Consider the following 21,702-nt stretch of genomic DNA (forward strand, 5'->3'; position numbering starts at 1 on the left):
GGGGAGCATTATACACAGAGGTGGATTTGTGATGCAGCTCACCTGAAATTTGTGTAGTTATAAACCAATGTTGCCTCAATAAAAGATTAAGAAGAATGAAATTGGATGCAAAGTTATTTACTTTAAAATAATTTCCCGGATTTACTTTTTTCTACCTTATTTCTCCTGGGTGCTTTTTGACACCTCCATTTGATTTACTTTACTTGGAGAACTATTTTCTTTCACTGGAGAGCCTTGAGGTACTCCGAGAAAGCTAACTGTGAAACCCTGAACCCCAGCTTTGAAGTGCCCAACTCCGGAGCTCACTGTAGTTTCTGGGGGAAATAATTACCTCCAGGGAAACCAGTGATGTGATGTCAAAATAGAAACACCCTCAGCCCTGGACTCACCCTTCCTCCCTCTACTTCTATTGAATTATCTTCTGTAAAACAACTATTAACATCATTAGATCTAATATTAGAGCGAGAAGGAGCTGGATGATTATTTGATAGGAAAAACACTGAAGCCCAAGAATCAGGGATGTTCGCAAAGCCAGAGACCTGGTTAATGGCAGGGCCAGGGTGCCGTGAAGCATGTCTAGAGCTCTCCATGCACTGGCACCCCAGGTTTTAGCACTAAGAGCAGCGATTTATCTGGGCTTTAAAACAGGCAGCGAAGAGCAGTCCCTACAGAGAGGATGGTAAGAACATGGGTCAGTGAGCCAAGGGCCAGCGCAAGCAACTTCACCGCCTGGGGTTTCATTCCACGGTCCACTGTGTGTGTGACCTTCTCTTGGTCATCATGGGCATTCACTGATAGCAGCATGTGAAAGTTCTGGAACATTAGCATCCATAGTACCAGCCCCCAAACCTCCCAGACCAGAAGGCAGCCACAATCCTGTCTACTACCTTTAATTTTTTCTGGAGGGTCTTTTAGGAGGAAGAAATTCAAGTCCCGCGATGCACAGGGCTGCCTTATCTGTGATCGAAGTGGGCTGCGTCCTACGCTAAGTGGACGGCAAGGCTGAATTCACAGCCACACCTTGTCCTCAGGTGGAGCTTGCCGTGTGCTCTCAGAAGGGACTCTGGTAACCAGGCCCTGCTCCCAGCAATGCCCTTGCCTCATGGAGTAACTTTGACCCTGGCACATACCTTTTTGAGGGAAACATTTTTTTTTCCATTTGAAAAAACGAAGATGTGATTCTTTTTGTTCTTGGCCACTTCAGATAAAAATTCTGACGTGACCCAAGGTAATAGATATGAGTGTTTTGGAAACAGGCATTCTTTACTCATATCCAGTGAAATTGCATGGAATCTTGTTTTCCCCTAGGGGGTCGGGCATAACTATCGAGTTACCCTAACCAGGGGCTCATGACAGCTGCTCCCCTGTCTTTGGTTTGGGCTGGGAAGACTTGAGGCGGAAGTTTGCAGCAGACAGCAGCAGGGCAGGGGGAGCTGTTGCTGAGGGTTCTCTATCACTTGTAACCTCAGAAGCCCCTGCTGACACCCCATGTAGGTGCTGAGGAAACCACAATACTGGGTTGCCAGGGCTGTGCTGCCGGAGTGGGCGCCCCCGGAAAAGGCTGTGGCCTTGCTGAGGTGGGAGCAACTGAGCACACAGGCCACACAGAGAGTGTGGCTGCTGTTACTCTATAGCGGCAGAAGAGCAGCAGGAAACGGGGCTTGTGTCCCCAAACATGCAGGAGACCTGTAAGCTGGGGGTTCAGGAAGCTGCTGTATGACCTTTAAGCTCAGGCTGTGGACTGACTGACAGCGAGTACAGGCGCTGTACAGGGGGTGGTCAGCGGGGAGCAAGCCCAGCGAGGTGGCCATGCACTCTAATACATGCAGCAGACAGCTTCGGAGGAGAAAACCATGGACACCAAGTCTAGGCAGGATGCAGCGTCGTGACCGCAGATGCCTCAGAAATAGATTCCAGGCCAGAGACACTAAAGATACCACCTTTACAGTGGAGTGAGGGTCTCGTTTTTGTACCCCTCCCTCCAGAAACACTGGCTTGGCGAGTCCTTGAAAGGGAGGTCCTTGTTCTACTCACCTTTGAGTAGAACATATTGCCTGGACTTTGAGGGAGTCAATTCATTTCTGTTACATCAATTAATAGGAAAGAGTGTATTTCTGGAGAGTATCATTGGCATTTTAGGTGACATTGAAAACCCCTACTGCCTGCTTGGACAGTCGTAAGGAAATAAAATGGAATTTTGTTTGTAACGTGTTAGGAAAAGCACAAAGTGTTTTGTGTCATTTGCTGCCCCCACCTACCACCACTCCCTGCACAAGTCTGGAGTATCCGGAGCGACAAGCAGGCTGAAATGAGCCCCAAAGAGGGTGGGAAGAGAATGGCAGGCTGGGGCAAAGGTCGTGCTGGGTGGAGCGGAGCCATTTGTACTTGGGCAAAAGACCTCTGCTCTCCTCCCCCAGGAGGATGGAGCTGGAAACCTATTGGCTCGAAATGGCTGTTTCTGGAGGCAAAGAAAGTCAAAGGAACGAAACACCATTGTCAAAGTTATCAGGTGGAGGAATTAAGAGACCTGTGCCCCTTTATATATCTACATCTTTTTATAAAGCAGCATCTAAAGCAGGGGGCCATGACCCCAGGACCTTTGCTTTCAGGTGGGCTGGCGATGAGCTGGGTCTGTCATCTTCAAAGGCACACTGCTGGTGAAGTAGCCATGTAAGCAAGGTTGGGAGGGTCGACTTGGATCTGTGAGATGTCAGAAGCCCAGGAGGCACTCTGCAGGCCTCCTCGCTGCCTTCAGGGAGAGTGGCCCCTCATGCTGGTCAGCCTGCAAGTGAAGGAAAACCATAAAAGTTGTCCTGGAGCCCTCAATGGTCAGTGCTGGAAGGAACCACAGTGGCCATGTGGTCTGGGGATGGCCAGTGCCCTGTGGACATCATGATCGGTGGCACGTTTCCCTCCCACACGTGGGTCAGCTAGTCAGTGTCAGCTTACTGCTGCTGCGCTAAGTCTTAAACCCATTTGCTCTCTTTTAGTCATTCTTAACTCCTTTGTTTCCTAGGTGCAAAACTCAGGTCCAGACAGGTGAAACTAGCTAAGGTCATAGAGAGAGATGGTGACACACTCAGGAACAAAAGCCAGGTCTTCTGAGCCTGCTGTCATGCTGTTTGAACAGGCTCACTGTGGGGCTGGGCGCCTGTCTGGGAGTGACGGGTGTGCTTGCTGGCTGGGCTGGATCAGCCCAACATATAGCACATCGCAGGTCACCAAACAAGTTTTTTCTAAGATTGTGGAGCACTGGAAGGAACTTTCTGGGCAGACTTCATCCCCGGTTCAAATTTCATATTTAAGATGACCCCACTGGGATGCCAGTAACAGATGACTAATGCCTGAGTTTGTAGGCATTTCAAGTAATTGGTAGTGGTTGTTCACTACTAATGGGGGTGTATGTTCATCCTTCAAGTTGGCTGGACTCCACACGGCAGTCCTGTGATTAAGGATTGGGAGCTGGTATCCCCTTTGTCTGGACAAAGACAGATTCTACTCTTAAATATTCCTCAGGTGAATTCCTTCCTTTCGAATAGCCCATGGCTCTTTGGCTAGATAAACACAATAGCAAAAAAAATATTTTTCCTTATTTTAGCTCCAAGTTTTTAAGCTTCTGGGGTGGAGGTAAGTGCTGTTGGCTACTATTATGTTATGTGACATTGTGGGTTTGAATCTGGTTTGCAATAAAAGGCTCACAGGAGGTTGGTGGTGTGTTCAGCATCTGAGGCCCACACCATGCATTTGTTATGTCTCTTTGGGTTCGTCTTCTTGATCTCTTACTATTTCCAACTCCCGGTCACCATGTGCTGCATCGTCTGGTGGAGGCAGGAATAAAAAGCAGGTCATTCTTACCTTAGAAGAAAAACAACTTGGCAGTCAGGAAGACATTGACGGCGACGCTCTTGGCAAACAGCACCCGGAGCCCCAGCACCGTGAGCGACATCATGTTCACCTTCTCGGGATAAACTGTGGCTGATAAGAATGAAGATGGTGGCTTAGAAGGAGGCCTAATTCCTGCCAGAGACTGGCCTCACAACACTGAAACAAGTGTGCCCTGAATCGCCATCAATTCTCTTGGCCTGCAAACCCCGCATGGTGCTGACACCCCCAGAGACGCTCAGCTACTGTTCACACCCAGCAGGGCGGGCTCTGAAAACCCAGGCTCACAGGCGGGTGGCTCTGGCGGGATCCGAGGGAGCCAGCTGGGCTCTGGAGCAGTTTTATTTTCTTTTGAAATTTGGTGATTCTTGACCCCCTCCATGACAATTACAGAGTTTGTTTTAACCCTCTGTTCTGAAGTTTGTTCTTTTGGTTTCAACTAACCTTTAGGTTTGTCATCGCTCTCTGAAGTTTGCTCTGTGTTTTTAGACTCTGAAATTTTCTTTTCAGACCCTCGCGCTTGCGTTGTATTTGTGGATTCTGGTTTCCCAGTATCTGGAACAAACAGTGGCAGCCAGAGTTATATTGGGAAACAGGAAGTTCAGAAGATTTCAGCTTTTAAAGTTGGAGGTGATTTTAAGATATGTAACTGAGGGCCAGCAGTGTGACATGGTTAAGGTCATAGCTATTCATATAGCCAGTATACAACTTTGGTTTTTTTTTTTCATTACACCATGAGGCCAACATCTAGACACACCCCTCCTTGTGTAGGGAGAGGCAGGATTTTTAACCCTATGGCCTTTGTTTCGGTATTTGCACTACATTAGACAGCATGTAGACTCTCAACAAACCTAGAGCCTAGAAGCAGAAATTCATTAGTAGGAAAGAGACAGTGGTGATGGAGAAGAAAGATGGGATGAAAGATGAGGACTTTGTCTTAGATTCCAGCTCAGAGCTGCAGAGTGCAAGGCCCATTCAATGGCAGGACACAGCTGGGCTAAGTCTGGTTTCTAGTGTGACACCAGGTTAAGAGTTTATTTTCTCAAAAAAAATTTATTATAATAATATAAATAAAATAATTATTATTATAATAAAAATAAAATAAGAGTTTATTTTCTCCAAAAATATTATTTTCTCCAATAATAACAATAATAATAATAATAATGAACAACTATATACCAGAGACATTTTATGGGGGTGGAGTGGGGAATGGTATCAAAAATAGTGGGGGGAGGGAAGTGCACTGGATTATGATGAGGGCACCTGGGTGATTTGGTGATAGGAAGCCCACGGGGATTGCAACTGAGATGGGAAAAGGCACAAAATGGTATAAAAATAAACTATTACATTATTAAAAAAAAAAAAGAGTTTACATCTCCAGCTCCCATTTTCCTCCCCCAACAAGCTCAGTCTCTTGAGGTCAGATGAGACTCACCTGAAGACTTGTCGATACCAGTGAGCAATACAGGTTCATTTTGGTGTCGAACTGAACACGTGACTGAATCTTTAGTTTCATTGTTAGCTTGGCCAATCTTGACAGCACTGTACTTCCCATTGGGGGAGAGGGTGACTGCAGTGTCAAACTCTTTTATTTTTGGATTGAAAGAGACACTTATATCGTTGGGATAGAAATCTTTCAACAGACAAGCGACTTTTGTTCCATTTTGCATGAAGAATACAGATGGCTTGCTCGGATTCTGACGTTCTGCAAATATAATCAATTTATTTTGTGAGATGATTATACACAAGGTATGAGAATTAAATAAAGGTGTCAACCTCCACTTCCTTGGGGCCAAACACCACATCTCGATCTTGCATCCTCTTATTGTCTAGGCTGGTCACCTCCATGAGAGGATATGACCAAAAGAAGCAGAAATGGAAGGCAGTCAGATTGATTTCAGTTAGTAGTTACTAAAAGATTTGGCTGAGAACACAGATGGAAAAGAACAACTACAAAGGAGTTTCTGGATCATCACCTGAATTTCAATGATCCTTGTTTTATGATTCAATCCATTGGATAGCTGAAGTCAAGTTGAATATCTATTTGCATTAGTTGGCTTATTTCAAACACACGAGCCCTTGGCAGGAGACCAGGGCAGGTGCTTTGCATTATGTCTCATAAAGATGCAAGGGTCTGAGGAGGTCTGCTTTCCAAGGACAGTAGTGTTGGGGTCGCTGCAGAATGTTCTCCCCACTTCATGGGCTGGAAGGGACCTGTCTCTCCTTCTTTAGGTGAATACTTATTCTTTTGGCAGGATTTACCATACAGTTCCCTTTGAATATTTAATCTGGGAACAGCTATCATTCTCAGGAAGGCCTTATAGACATGTTTTATTTTAGGCAGAGTTGTTTCAATAATTGGGTCCCCCTGGGCTCTCTCCTTCCATGCCTCACCTTGGGCCATCATCTATCTGCCCTCTGCAAATACATTTTTTTCTTTCCTTAAAACCAAAACCTTTTGTAGCTTTGAGGGAGGTAGAATCATTCTTTCCTATTGTGCCTTATTGAACTTTCTGAATTGTGACAAATTTTGTGTCTATGGAGACTTGGATTCTCAGTTATTCTTCAAATAAATACTAAAAAAGAGTGGAGTCCTGTGACTACCTGAAATCATACCCAACCTCTGAATGGTGTTCTGGATATATTTCCAAGTATAAGTTTAACTGCTGATTCTCAATACCAATTCCCTGTATATTTAAAACTTGGGTGAATTTGACACCTTAGCATGAAATTTAAAATACGTTGAATTACAGTGTATATTTTTGCATCCATGTTGCCTGTCCTTGGGACTGTTGATAAAATAACAGATGGGGTTTGGCGTCTGCTTGAGAATGACTAGGTGTGTTTGCAGGCTGGGTTGGCTCAGTCCAGCACTCTAAGTTTAGGGTTGTTTTTAGACCAGGAGCTGGGACTGAGGCACATTGGAGGATATTGCAGAAGGAGCTTTGTGGGTATTTACTATGGTCACAATACATGAAGTATTGTGGGACAAAAAGTCTTGGTAATACATGTGTAAATGAAAGATTTTTCTAGTGCTCTATCCTCTATCTGAATTTGAACTTAAAATGTGAAGGTCATGATAATGGAATTGTAACCAACTCATAAGCTTATGTCTGGTTGAGAAGTTCCTGCTGATCAGCATCTAGCAGGTGGACACAGCCAATCAGGGCTTTCATTGGGATCAACTGTCCAGGGAAGGCCTTTCTCACCATCAACCAAAGGCTCCATTTTCTGCCCCCCTGCTAAGCACATCAGCTAAAAGACCAGTTCTGTTTAGGTAACTCAGGAAGAAAACTTATTCCTAAGAATAAGTTCTTTCTCCTAAGAATCTGCTCCTTTATATTTTTGGCTTAAGCTCTGTACAAGAGGGCAATTGGGGATTGTCCAGAGTGCCTGACTGGAACCTACTCTCAGCTAGCTGAGAAAACCTCCATTGCTCTGTTTCCTGGCTTAGCTGAAGCCACTGATAACAGACACAGATAACCCGAACTCTAACGGCTTGGAAACCACATATTTTGCTTATTCATCTCCCTTCAGAATTGTGACATTTCTTTTTGACTATACTGATTTTGGTGGAAAGGAAGCTAGTCCATTTAAAAACACAAACAAAACAACCCTATCTCTTGGGTTACTTGGCCTGATTAGTTGGATGGTTAAGGCTTGCTTGGGAGTTTAAAATCTAAATTCACAGGCAGGTGTCAATCACTTTGGGCTGGAGAGACCAGGTTTGAATAATGTGAGCAGTGGAATATTGCTGATGAGACAGTTGTCTGAGAAGGTCATATACTCATGGTATTGAGACCTGAATCTGCTAGTCAGCACTGCAGGGAAAGCATGGCATACTGACTTGGTAAAACATTTTCCTCAGATCCTCTTTCTCAGTCTCTGTTTGTCTGTTACAAACAATCGTTTGAAAGTAAAGTACTTCATCTAATCCATTTTTTTGGTATCATGGTAACCAAAGAAAAGATTAACCTACCGCATCAAGCCTTAAAAAAAAAAAGGAATTCATTCAATATAGTTGCCACATTTAACCTGATCTATTTTCTATCTAAATCAAAATTTGAAGCTGTACACAATTTACTGTTGTGGTCCAAAATTTAAATTGAAGACTCAATTGTTTAACTTTTGAGAATTTCCGTTTTTCTTCTTGCTACACAGGTGTAATCACATTTCAACATGTGTTTCAGAGGGCTATTTTTTAGACAATCGTTATTTTATATTCAGACCTTCTCTTTCTAAGAGTACCAATCCAAAGCTAAGGCTATGTGCTGGTAAACAATGCAAAAGGAGTGTGTACTTTCCTGAAGGCTTTCTCAATTTACAAACTTAGAAATCACCTATGTTTGAGATTCCTAGAGGGACTCCTACTGGCTCCTTAAGAATTTCAACCTCCTTAAGCATTACCAAACACCACTTACAATCTCAAAGATTCCTGCCAATATGGGATTTAACTTGAACACTGAAACTGTAAGTTTCTTTTACCTGATCACTCTGACCAGGTTAACCACCTTGTTTCTAAATCTTCCAAGCTGTAGGACATTTATTTTTAGGTTGCAGTGAGGCAGGCGGGCTTGTTAGCCTGTGGGACACAGAAGGATGAAGAAACTGCCTTCAGAATCCAAGTGTCCCTGACACTGTCTATCCTGCAGCCATGTGCTCTAGCTACTGGTACTGTTCTTCTAGATTTCTTTGTGCAATCTGGGCTGCTCTGAAGAGCTCAGAAATAAGTGGGAGTGTAGTTATAATATACTTTTTTAGAAACAAGGAGTTAGAGAGCTGTAGCAGTGGCTCAGCCTAGTGTCTTCACTCTGGCTCACGCCACATCAGTACTAGCTCAGAGGCTGGTTATACATTCTCAAATCCTGCAAATTAGATGGCAGCCCCCATCCCAGACATCCATTTAACCCTAGGAATATAGGAATGAAAGTCGACTCACGGGCCTCCACGAAGAGTCTGGTGCCAGCTCCGAAAAACATCTGTCGGGTGTCCCAGGAGCACATTGCGACATTGCCTCACGCTCACAGGCCGCCTGGGGCCGGCGCTGGGGCCTGGCCTGAACATCTGTGTTCTGCCCCCCCAGCCTGGGTCCCAGCCTAGAGACCCCAGCGCTCAGAGATTGACAACGCTGCCCTGATGCGATCAGGAGGCTGAGTGCAAGGGGCCTCAGGTCCCTTTGAAGCTAATTATAGTTTAGCAGCTGGATAAGGAGCTGAGCGTGAAATCCTGGGCCAAGAAGCACTAGGTTGGGGGGCCAGGCCGAGGCAGAGAAAGCAAAGAGAGGGTGACTGTGAACTCTCACTGCCTTCAAGATGGAATATTTAATCTCAGTTTTTTGGGAGGCCTGTTCAAGAAGAACATCATAGGTGGGGAGTAAGGTTGGGGCAAGCAGCTTGGACATTTTTCATAATGAATGTTGGGCCCAGGAGGGCTCAGACCTCGGTCTTGTTCTCATATTCTGGTTTCCTTCTCTTGAGTCACAAATACTGCTTTTTGATTAGAAACCTAATTTTGCCCCCACTGCTCAGACTAAGTCTCACAGTAATAATAAACCTGCTTTCTAATTCCCTGAGACCAGAGAAAGGTTTTCAAAAGAATGAGGGTTGAACAAGAAATTGGCAGCTGATGGGGGAGCCGGTGGTGCTGTGTCCCCGGGTGAGGGTCAGAGAAGTCAGTGCTTCTGCGGATTGTTTGTTTTTGGTTTATAACTTCTCCTGACCCTAGATCCAGATACATGCCTCAGGAGGAGAGAGTAATTATGTGAAATGGAACCTAAAGACCATACAGATTACTTTGTCTCATCACCAAAGTTCAAGAGTCTAGGGCTAGAGCCCACCAAAGTGAAGGCTGTTGGTTTAGGACCAATATTTGCTGTTAACACTTTAAGGATTGGGAGCTTGATTTGAAATTCTCACTCCCCCCAACCTGAGCTCCCCATCATCATATTACTATACGCCATCTGTGCAAGAAAAGTAAACCAGAGCTGTGAACCGAGTATCAGTTGGGAGACGGGGTCAATTTCATCTCTCTCCTTTCCTAAGAACCCCACAGGCTCAGTCTCAGAGATTTGTTTCTAGCTGTGGAGATAATTCTGAATTTCAAGTGAAAATGATTTAAAGGGAAAATGAAACACAATACTTTTTGCCCAAATGCAATTTGCTCAACATCAATCAGACTGTAATCAACTACAATATGATTCTGTCTCCCTCCTTTTCATGACGCTTGTTTATCTTGCCTCAAAGGTGAGAAAACTCACCAAATTTCACTATGTTCCCGGGAGCAAGAGGTAATCAGGAACCCCCTGTATTTTATATTGTTCCTGGGAGGCAGAAGCATGTTGACACCGCCTGTCATTTTTAGGACTTTCAGGTAACCTGGCTTCTTTTAAGTGCCTTTTCTCACGCCTTCATTTTCTCTAAAATAAACAAAGTCAGAATCTGACTACTTCAGGGTAATTCTTGTCCCACCGGACTTGATATTTTGGAAGCTTTTGAAAGACAGTTGTTCTCAGGACTGTTGCCAGGGACCACTATGGGCAGTTACCCAAACTCCCTGTACCTAATTCCTGGATTTCTAAACTCTGGATCAGACCACAGCAGGCAATGATACTTCTCGGTCATTCTGACATTGGTGGCTGTGTGTCTATATTACATGCAGACTCCTGAAACCATGTGTGGAGGCCTCGGACTCAGAGGTAATGGGGGGAAATGTGAAAGCAGAACTTTTTTCAGGAGACACTGATTAGGATAGAACTTTAGGAGTCATTTCATCCGAGCCAGGTATGTTGGTTAAATGCAAGGGCTCAGCTGAAAGAGACCAGGGTAGATGGTTTCTTTTGTCACCTGAGAGATGACAAAGGGCCTTCTTTAATATCTTTGTTCTTTCTAATGCTCCTTTTCCCTCTCCCATGGCCATGACTTTTCTTTCATAATCAGTGGAGAGATGCTCCTCACCTGCTCATCAAGTGCCTGCCTTTTCCTTGATTCCACCCAATCCCTGTCTAGGGAACCAGAAGTCTGGGCTGAGGACTTTACTTAGGTAGTTGTAGAAGATTTATCAATACTGATCATCAGAACAGGGTTTGCAAGTACACACACAATATTTTCTTAATAGAAACCTAAATTTACCCCAAATCTTACTCTGATTCTACCACAGCGGCAAGAAAATACAATGGGTTTCCAATTTAGAACTTCCTGAATTCCAAGAAGTTTCATTCACTCAGGATATGCTACAGGTCCAACAGAATAAACACACACAAATAAAAGGCGCGGCTTACTTGGCTCTACGATGAGTTGAGTTCCGTTTCCAAAGAAGAGCTGTGTTGTTGAAACACCACCTCAGACATCACTACATAAAACCTTGGTACCTGTTTGCCTGCTGTCTAGTTCATCTGTCTAGTAGTGGGTGGGTGGAGTAGAACAAGTGTAGCTGGAGACAGAACTTTGTAAGGGTTTCTGAGATTTAAGCTTTACATTTTGGCAGTTTGTTTGATGTACGTTATCTTCTCAGTGTTGACATTTAGGGAAGTCCCTAGGTTTTCTGCTATTATCTCCCCAAACTGCCACCTCTTAGCCCCCCAGGTATTACTTCAGAATTCATATTTTCACAGGGAGCAAAGAATCATTTTGGTTTTGCTGAGAATTGTCAAATGTCTATTGTCAGGAGGACATAACAATAAGGCTGAAGAAAGGTAACCAGTGAGAGGTGGAAGGACATGGTAGCTGGGATTAGAGCCATTGATGCAAAAGGCTGGGAGTCCCTCCAAAGGGCTCATAAGGATCATAGATGAGTCACAAACAGCTGGTGTTTATGCCACCTCAACAAATATTGTAACAAAGCCTCCATGGGGTGATGTTATTAGAGCCATCTTTGAGGAGAAGTCATGAAACTAAGCATGGTTAAGATAGTGGCTGAACTGGGCCTCAGCCCAGGTCTCCAGCCTCCAGCCTCCAGCAACTGCACATTAAACCAGAGTAAGAGATAACGGGACTGGAATGAGCCTCAGCTGTCACTTGCCAAGGCCTCTTTGGTGGTACAGGGCTAGTTCATGCTGCAGAGGGAGAGTTTTGACTCCCTTTCCAGTGGGTTACTCCCCTTCCCCCACTGAATTACAGAATTCCCGCTGGACCCTAGGACATGCATACCATGAAACATCCTCATTTTCCCTACTGAATTGTTTCTAAGAACTGGTCTGGGTAATGTCAGGACCCTTATGTGCTAGAGCAAGGAGATCCCTTGGGAAATTCCAGTGAATTTAACAAGCTTGTTAATCAAAGAAGGTTGGAACTTGGCCTTGGTCTAGTCTAACATGGCTGTTATTTATTACCACGCTAGACCTGCAACAGAGCACAGGTCTAGACTTGGACTAAATCTGCAATGGTGGACACATGGGTGTTAGGGTGCTGGTGTTCTAAAGTTAGTCAGGCAGAAGGAAGAGAAGGAAGGCTCTCCAGGAAGGATAGCAGACCAAGCGTACAACAGCAGCAAATACCCTGTCCTAGATTTTATCACAATCTCAGTCCCTGGTCCCCAAGCCACCCCCTTCTAAGTGAGCTGCTGGAGTTTCTAACAACCTGAAGGCATTTTTCAAAGTATTGACTTAGGGGAAATATTTAACAGACAATTGCCAAACACAGTGATCATAAAAAGGAAAAATGAGTTACTTACTTGGCTCGACCTTCAGGTAGGTTCCTTTGCCAAAGATCAGTGGATCATCACAGTAGATAGACCTAATGTAAAAACCATCTCGCTTTCTCTTTAAGGAACCCTGGCCCCAGTTGCTGAGTCACGTGGTAGCCATTGGATGGATTTTCTGTCCCTTCTGGCCTGACCTCTTTTCTCCTCAGTCTTGGGGCCTGCCCTTCAGGACAAAGCAGGAGGCCATGCCTGGGTCAAGTGCAAAATCCAGGCATTTGTCATGTTCAAATCTGAACTTGTGCTTGGAGTAACAGTGTGGACATAGAGGGCAAAGAGTTTGATCAGAAGAGGAAGGTAGAACACAGGCCATGGAGGGGTGGTTCTTCACTTAGGTGAGGCAAGCCCTGGGGCTACAGTCCTGCTTCTTCTTACCTTTGGGGGGTGGGGTGGGGAATTTCATTTCATTTCAAGCTTTGCCTCATCACCAGCTCTATGCAGGAGCCAGACTTCTTAGTATAAAGTTGGATAGTCTTCAGTGCCTTTCAATAACATCTTCATAAATATCAAACTTCAGCAAATGTTAATGACAGATTCACACTTAGAACTGACAGTTAAATTAGCCACTGCCATATGTAAAAATCAGAACCTATACAGTTCCTGTATGTCACTCACAAAAACCAAGCAGAGAATATGCATTTTCTGATCAGGTTATACCTGATAAGGGACTGCAGACCTACATTGAGAATCATTAAAACAGAGTGGTTCTCAGTTGTGATGAAGTAGAAAAATGTCAGAAAACCTGAAATCTAACTTCGATTTTTCCCTTACTAAGTGTATAGACTTGACCACATTCCTTAAATTTACTGAGCTTTATTTGGGCTCTTTATAAAATGAAAATAATATCTCCCGAGTTAGGAGATTGTTAGATGAAATGAGAGGGTTTATATAAAGTGTTCTGCAAACTAGAAATTCTCGGTGTCATTATAGTGTCAAGACATTATAAGACTTGAAAAAAGTCATACTTAAAGCAGTGAATTGTAATTCCACTAGGGTCAGAGCTGCCAGCGCGGGGCTGTGGGGACTGGACGCTCAGCAGAGAGCGCAGCCTTATTTCTTCAGGACTTGTTGAGATGAGGAGCCGCCCACTCCTCGGTGCTGTGGGTCAGGCCTGGAGTCTAGATTTCTGCCTGCCTTGTCTGGGTCACTGTGACTTCCATTTCATTCTCCAAATCTTCCCTCTCAAATCGAAAGCAGAAATTCTTAGAGTGGCCTACAAACCACAGCCCCGACATTGCCTTTACCAACCTGAGCTCATTTTCAAATTCTCTCCTTGTCACTCGCTTTCCTCCTGTCGCACAGCCTGCCCTTCCCCCTCCCCCTTACCTCCTTCACACCCCAGGGTTCGCTGTGCCCCCTCTGTCTTGGAGATCTCCTCTTCCTGAAGGCCCCGTGTCACCTGCTCAAGTCTTTGCTCAAATGTCGCCTTTCTACAGCGGTTGCTTGACACGTCTATTTAAAATGGCGCTCTGCAGCCTCCTGCTCGTACTCTGACTCACCTGCTTTATTGTCCTTTGCAGGACTTGTTACTACCTAAATACTACTTAATTAATTAATTTAGCTCACCATCTGTCTTTTGTCATTCATTAGAAGGTAAACTCCAGCCAATTATGAATTTCTGTTTGTTTTATTCATGCTGAGTCCCCAGCACTTGGAAGGGTGGCTGGCATTTAATGACAGTGACGGTCACAGGTTATAGAGCTGGGGCTTAGGCTGAACCTGGGTTGGGTTGGGGTGGGGGGAGCTCCTGGCTTCTTTCATTCTCATTTCTTTTTGCCTATACCACAGCTGACTTGTCCATTCATTCAATCATTCAGCATTTATGTTGGGCCTTCACCCTACTTGTGGATACAGTAAGGAACAACTCCAAGTCTTTGCCCTTGTGGAACAAGGGGGACTCATGGTAAATGAGCACACAAAATTTCAGGAGGTGGTGAGTGCAGGGGGAGGGGCTGCAGGGTGAGGGGGCAGGAATGGCCAGAGAATGCCTCACTGGAATTGGCATTTGAATAAAGACCTGAAGAAGCAGAGCATGAAGCCCTGAGTTCCTGACCTAAGCATGCTCTATTCTGGGAGAGGACTCCAGGCCAAGGGTCAGTGGTGGGAGGAATGGGGAAACTCTTTCAGAATGATAAGAAACACGTTGATGAGTTGATGAGTCCAGGGTTTTGTGGATTCCTCTTTCTTTGGGGACAGGATGATGCTGATTGCCATCTGGACCTTTCTGAGGAACCCTTGAACTCCAGGGAGTGATGTGGAGGATGGGCCTCTGCTGGCTCCCTCTGGAGAAGGAGAACGTCCTTTGGGTAACTGGTTTTACAATGAGAGTAAAGGACCATGGGGGATGGGGGTGGAAGGAAAACAGCCTAACTGCAGCTCAGATGCTGTGGGCAGGTGGGGAAGGAGCTCACAAGAGGCTGGGGGGGGGGTGTTAGGACAGGCAGCAGAAACTACCACGTGCTCCCCCGTAAAACCACAGTCTTGACAGCAGAGTGGTCTAGGCCCATGGTGCCAGGAATCAGACAAATGATACAAATTCTGACTTTCCCAATGTGTAAAAGTGCAGGCACAGTACCTAACTCACACAATCCTTGAGAACAGAGTAACAGGACGTTTCCTACCTGAAGTACCTTATCCAGGAGGCTGCAACGCAGGAGGAACTCAAAAAGTGACATAAAGATGACATTTAATAACACACGCTGTTCTATGTCCATCCCCTTTCATGCAGACATCCCTGACCACTGGCCCTCTGGGCTCCTGTCACTGACTCACCAGCACACACGTGCCCTGTGACCCTCCTGTGCAGTTTTATCCTGGCCTCTGGCTCTGGCTCTGTTTCATGAACTTAAGTGGCATCCTCGGTGCTCTCTTTCCAGAAGGCTAAGAGGTGCGGTGCATTTGGGGCTGTGAGTTTGTGCAGACCTGTTCTGTTAGTTTTGTGCTACCAGACAGCCTTGCAAGTAAGAACTTGAAAGGAAAGAAAGCATCAAAAGGAAGGAGGCTTCTGAAAAGATGAAGGCTCTGGGTGTGCAGTGGTGCCTCTTTAATCCAACACGAGTTGGCTAAAAAAGAAGGCAGCATTCCAAATCACTCGAGATCCTGCCACCTCTGGGTGCCCCCTAACTTTTCATCTCATGGAATGATGCAATGCATCAGCTCATGCTTCCCTCGCTTCAATTAACCACACCTCCTTTTGGGGGGCCATATCCATCTGTCATATAATTTGCTTAATACTTTTCATTAAATTTATTCACTGTATCAATTAAAATGTAATTAAAAGGAAACTTTAAACCACATGGACTTGACAACTGAGCCGTACCATTCTGATATCCATTAAAAAAGTAAAATTAAGATGAAAAGAGTCTATCGAGATGCCATTTAAACCAGGTGTTATGTGTTCCATGTTGAGGAACACATGGGGTCAAGCATATCAGTTCACAGAAGAACTGAACACATTAGGAAGAACTCAGTGAACAAAAGGAGACCAGGGAAATTAATTGCTTTGTTGGGAATGTAAAAACTATTACTTTAGTGAGAATGAGGTCTAATGGGGCCTAAAGGCAATGGCTTGAATTAGTTTAATTTCCAAACTCTTATTATGATTTAGAAAATATCCGACTTTTGGGGTCCTCCCTGGTGGTGCAGCGGGTTAAGGCGTAGCACTGCATGCTGGCCACAGCTGCCTCAGAACCAGTTCGATCCCTGGCCCCAGAGGTGACCCACATGGCGCGGCAGACCTCTCCTGTCTCGCCGCTGCTCCCCTCAGCAGTATACTACATCAATCTGCCTATTCTGCTCCCCACTCTGTCTCTGGTGAATCCTCTCACCGCCCTTGTACCTCTGGCCTGCACCCAGTACTGTATGCATAAATAAATAAATCTTAAAAGGAAAAATACAAAGAAAATATCTGACTTTCTCTGCTCTGACTCTGCTAGCTCAGCTTTGGATTTCTAACTCTTTCTGGATGCAAGGTCTCTATCTCACTTCTCCCCGTAGTTTGTGAGGTCCGGGAATGCCCAGCCGAGCTACCCCAGTCACTTTCCTTGACCCTTATTCTATGCCTCTTTACTTTATCAACCTCAACCCAGGATTGTCCACCCCCAATCACCCTTTGAAAAGAGTCTACTCCATCACACTCTCCCCTCACCTCTCTAGAGCCTTTTCTTACCAGTCAGGACATGCTGTTACTCTCCCAGCAGTCAGATTTTGGGCCCCTGACCCCTTTGCTAGCCCTTTCCCAAGGGTCTTTGAAATGGGGTTTCCTGTTTGTTTATTACATTTGTGAGCTACATATGAAGACATACTATCTGACTAGAAGCTACCAGTGGAGATTGCGATTTTTTGGTTTTCATTTTAGCAAGACACAGTTGAATTCACTTAAATGACATGAAGGGATACCTTCTGTATTGACTAGAATCCTTTGACAACTTGAGCACTGATTCCTTTAAAACTGTTAATTAAAGAGCAACACCATATCCTCTTAGCGAGGAAGACGCACAACGGGCCCTGAGGGAACAGCTCCTGGCTGCATACTACAGTCTTTAAAGCATTTCTAAGTCAGAAACATTACACATTCACTTTGTTCTGATTGGAATCTGGTCTACTGAGAACCAGAATGTCCCAACTCCTCACTAGTAATCCACTTCCATCGGTACCTTGAATAATTGGCAACAGATGTCTGGAACTGGCTCCTTTCTCCTGAAGAGAAATGGCCACTTGCTCTGGCCTCACTTGCTACGCCCAGGAGGCCAATTCAGTTCTGAGCTCTCCCAAGGTCAGGTTTATTCATATCTGGAGCCACCTTGACAGAATCACCTGGACTCACATCAACCTCACTCCCAGTCCGATTAGTCTCTGCTCTGGGAGTTGGGTCAATGACTGTGGCCTCTATAGCCTTGACCCAAATCCTGTGCAGAATTTTATCAGTTTCCCTTGAGTCATATGGGATATTTCACATCCCCAAGTCTATTCTATTTTAACAATCCCCACCTTCCCCACCGCCCAGCCCTTGCAGAGGGTATTAATATTAGTTAACATGTTTCCCAAGGACCTCCTTGACAATAAGTTAGAGCCCTTACGACTGATTTCAAAAGCCCTGATACGTCTGCCTCCACAGATAGAAGATGCCATAATCTCAAACAAAAACAAGTGATTTACTTACTTGGTTCCACGATCAGGCGAGTTCCTCTTCCAAAGATGAGTTTGTCTGTATCACGGCACTTGAAGGCATTCCAAAAACCCCAGTGCTGCTCCCACCTTCCTTCTTCCTATTGGCTTTTCGGGCTGGAGGATCTTTAAGGCTTGGTTCTTGGAGAGCACCTGTTGATTATCCAACTGGTTCTTGATGATTTAATCAGTTGCATTTACTTTGGGATGTTGGAGTTTTAGGAGAATGTTCCTGTGGTGAGCATTTCCAGTACAGTACACTTCGTGAAGTTCTCTGAATTTCTGCTTTCCACTGTTCTTACTTCCTGAACCCACACCTAACTCTGCATTGGAAAACTGGCATCGCCAAGGTGAAGGGTCTTGGGTCCATGACTCTGGAAGGGCCTTGGGTCCATGACTCTTCCAGAGTCCTGGCTTCATAGCCAGCGGTGCTATTTTAAAGGAACGTGTGACACAACAAGACGTGACAGGATGGCATGAAACCAGGACCAGTTGCCTGTGCCTTACAGCACAACCAGCATCAGAATGAGCAACAATGGCTGGTGATTATATAAAAACAAATCCATCTGTGCAAAAATTCATTCCCCCAAACAGCAAGACAAAACATTGGGCACATTTCTCTAGGGATTTGAGTTCAGAAATTCCACATGAGATGATTCTGATAACTCCCTTTTGCAACAGAATCAACATATAACCAAGACAAGGACAGTTTTTAAAGAAACATCTTTCTGTATCCCCCAAATGTGGTCACAAGAACAACCGAAATGAGTTTTACCCATGGGGGGGGGTGGCAAGCAGTAATTGAGAGGCCAGAAGCTGGGGGGTCACCTTTTCTGGTCTGGTCAACTTTGTGGCTTCCCTTCTGGGCCCCTGAGCAAGGAGGAAGGGCTATCTACTGTGCTCACCCCCTGGGGTGCCATCGCCAGGATGACAAGTTCCCAGGGACATGCTACTACGTGCCTGCAGTTTTTGTACAGGTCTCTGCGGCATCTGTAACACTGTGCGTATCCCCCCAATCACAGTGCTACAGACCTTTACAAAAACCTCCCCTTGGTTTACTCTGCGCGGCTGCTGAGAAGCGCCGGGCCCGGATGCTTTCTCCAAGTCAAGTTCCAGCAAGATCAAAGGGTTTGGCTGTTAGGTTAGGGCAGGCTCACCCAGGTGCTCTCTGTCTGAGGCCCTTCTGGCCCCCAGGAGAGCTCTTCTCTGCCACAGTGGCCAGACTGGATCTTCAGGAACCATTCCGTCCACTCCCATCTGAGCCCTCTGGTCAGTCTACTCTCGGTTGGTATTCCACAGAGGAGTATGCCAGATACTTGAATGCTGCAAGTGATCTACATGCTGTGGGTCAGGCAGGAAATGTTTGTGGTCAGTGTCATTTCTCCTGTTACCTGCTAAGCTGACTCGTCCTCTCTGTCTGCCCCCCTTTACATCTGAATAGTGTTACACAGTTTACAAAGGGCTTTTATGTAAATTTAAAATTTTATCCTCTCCATTGACTCCCTAGTTGTTAAATTCAGAGCCAGTAGCCCATATGGTGCTTTGTAGGAGACAGAACAGATAGCCCCGCTGGGTACATGCAGAGGCAGCCCCTTGGGTTCAAGCTTGGCAAACAGATGGCACCTTTGTTTGCTTTGGAAAAGGCAGCCCTTTCTCCAGCGAATTCAGCTCCCTGCCAGCAGAGCCTGAATTTTTGCCCCATTTGCCCCCTCAGCTTGGTGCCCTGGTGTGAGTTATGACTTGTGCAAGTAGACCCAGTGGCTCTGGCCACATTCAACTGATGCTTTTTGTTTATGTTCTTGTCTGACCTCTGGTTTTTGACAATGTCATTTCCTTTTTGAAAATTCTCCTCTAGAGCTCTTAAGTCAATGACCTTGGTTTGCCTTTGATCTCTGTGTCTGTTATAAACTGTATAGTAACCTCGTTGAAAGTGATCTTATTAAATGGTAGTCAAGAAAAGCAACTGAATCTTGTTATTGAAAGGGAGCAAGATTGAAAAAAAAAAAAGCTGATGTTCACACTTTTCCAGGAAGATCTAGTCCAAATCCGTGGCTTACTTAGCATATAACTTCCTTGTAATCTTTGTGACAACTCCTTCCCACCCTGCATCCAATTATATGCTTGTCCCATAAACTCTAAACCACTTCATCTTCATGGGCAAAGTCTGATACTCTTTTTTACTGATTAAAAAAGAAATGCCAAGAAACATCTCCGTAGACTTTACTCTTCTATGGTCTTAGCTGTTGTCTTCTGTGGGAAGTGCCAAATGGCCACTAAAGACTGGACTAGGTTAGCTGCCCATCCCACCCCTCAATTTTCATGGCAACCATGTTTATCTCATCCTTGCACTCAGAGTCTCTTTTCTCTCTTCTTCATTAGACTGAGAACCTTGCGAGAAGGGATTGTCTTGTTTATCTCTGTATCTCCTGTGCAGAAGGGATTGTCTTGTTTATCTCTGTATCTCCTGTGCCAACACAGTGCTGGACTCAGTAAGGGCTCATTTCCAGGATGAGGTATTTCAAGTTCAGAAGGGATAAGCAGGGTGTGACAGAGCCTGGCCTACAGTCCGCATCTGCTAATGTCTAGCCCCTGTGCAGTAGGCCGCCTATGAATACTGCCTTGCAACATGAGTTGTAGACAGATTGATTTCTAACATCGGCTTGAGTTAAGTGTCATTGGGGAGATAAATATGTCGTGATTTGCTCCACACCATGAAATATATCCTAAAGCCAAATAGAAATGAGTTTCACAATGTTTGCAAATTTGGAGTATTCAAATCACATTCTTTTCTATTAACATGAGTAATCAAAGATCAACTGTGCTCTGGAGAGGAATTCCAGAATGTCACAACTGGGAGAGAGGTCAAGGAGCAGATATTTACTGTGTGTCCAGATAAAAGAGTGAAAAGATTCATAGAGTTTCACAGCTTGGTCAAAGCACCCAATTTCAAAGAAAAGAGATGAAATCAAGTATTACAATTCCTAGTTCACAGACATTGTTTTTGTACATTCAGCAGTTATCCAGTGTTTGGTCTTCTACTGAATTCTGTTTATCATCTGAAAGTGTTTATGGACATCTTATTCCCACAACTTGTCTCCTTCCCTCAAGTGGCCACAGAATGGCCTGGGAAACCTGACATTTTCTTTCTTTATGTGACTTTTCACTAATGTATGAGATTCTCTTTTGTGGGAGGTGGGAGGGGCAGGCACAGGATGAATGTATTCAGAAGTTCCCATTCTCCTGGAAGGAGGGTGGGCCACATGCTGTGTGTTTGTTAAGCAGGAACTAGGTTCACCTTAGCAACCAGAGAAGAATAAACAAAGGCCAGGCTTTTGAGTTGAGACCCATATAAAGCCCCCAGAGTAGATAAACCTAGTCAGATACCCCTTATTTTCAGGGTCCCTGACATATTGTCTTTTGTTAAAGGCCTCTCCGCCCACCCGAGGGAGACTTGAACTTGACAGTCAACTGATTGGAGTTCATTGGCACATCTGTAGATGCAGGGAACCATCTGCCTCCTCCCTCCAAGAGGAGGACTTGTTTTTGAGTTATTATCATTATCTTAGATCTTGAAAGGTTGTGATTTTAAGATACCGCACTTAAACTGACACCTTGACTAAGAATGATCTAGAATGGGCAACATCACCATTAGCAGTTTTCTCATTTATTTTACTTATATGGCCAGTGACAGAGTGCATTGTTGTATGAGAAATATATCATATGAACATATAGTTGTATGTGTTCTAACACTCAGAGAGTAGAGAGCAATTTTAACACAGGTGTTCTTTAAGGAAGCAGTCTAATTTTCAAGAAACATTTTACTTTTTCATTTAAACTTGCTGCATACTTTTTGGTCACTTAAAAGTGAAAACCTTAAGAAACGTTTCATTATAAAATCTTGAAATAGGGCCCTCCCTGGTGGTGCAGCGGGTTAAAGCACAGCACTGAGAAGCTAAAGCC

At 44.8% G+C, this 21,702-nt stretch overlaps 1 gene segment (V, D, J or C); it reads right to left on the bottom strand.

The window, feature by feature from the left end:
• The window catches only part of LOC101622920, a 400,030-nt gene that overhangs the window by 82,092 nt on the left and 296,236 nt on the right, over positions 1 to 21,702 (bottom strand).

Source organism: Condylura cristata, unplaced genomic scaffold, assembly GCF_000260355.1.
Source record: "Condylura cristata isolate star-nosed mole 26May11 unplaced genomic scaffold, ConCri1.0 scaffold00045, whole genome shotgun sequence".
In the NCBI taxonomy this organism is placed as follows: Eukaryota; Metazoa; Chordata; class Mammalia; order Eulipotyphla; family Talpidae; genus Condylura; species Condylura cristata.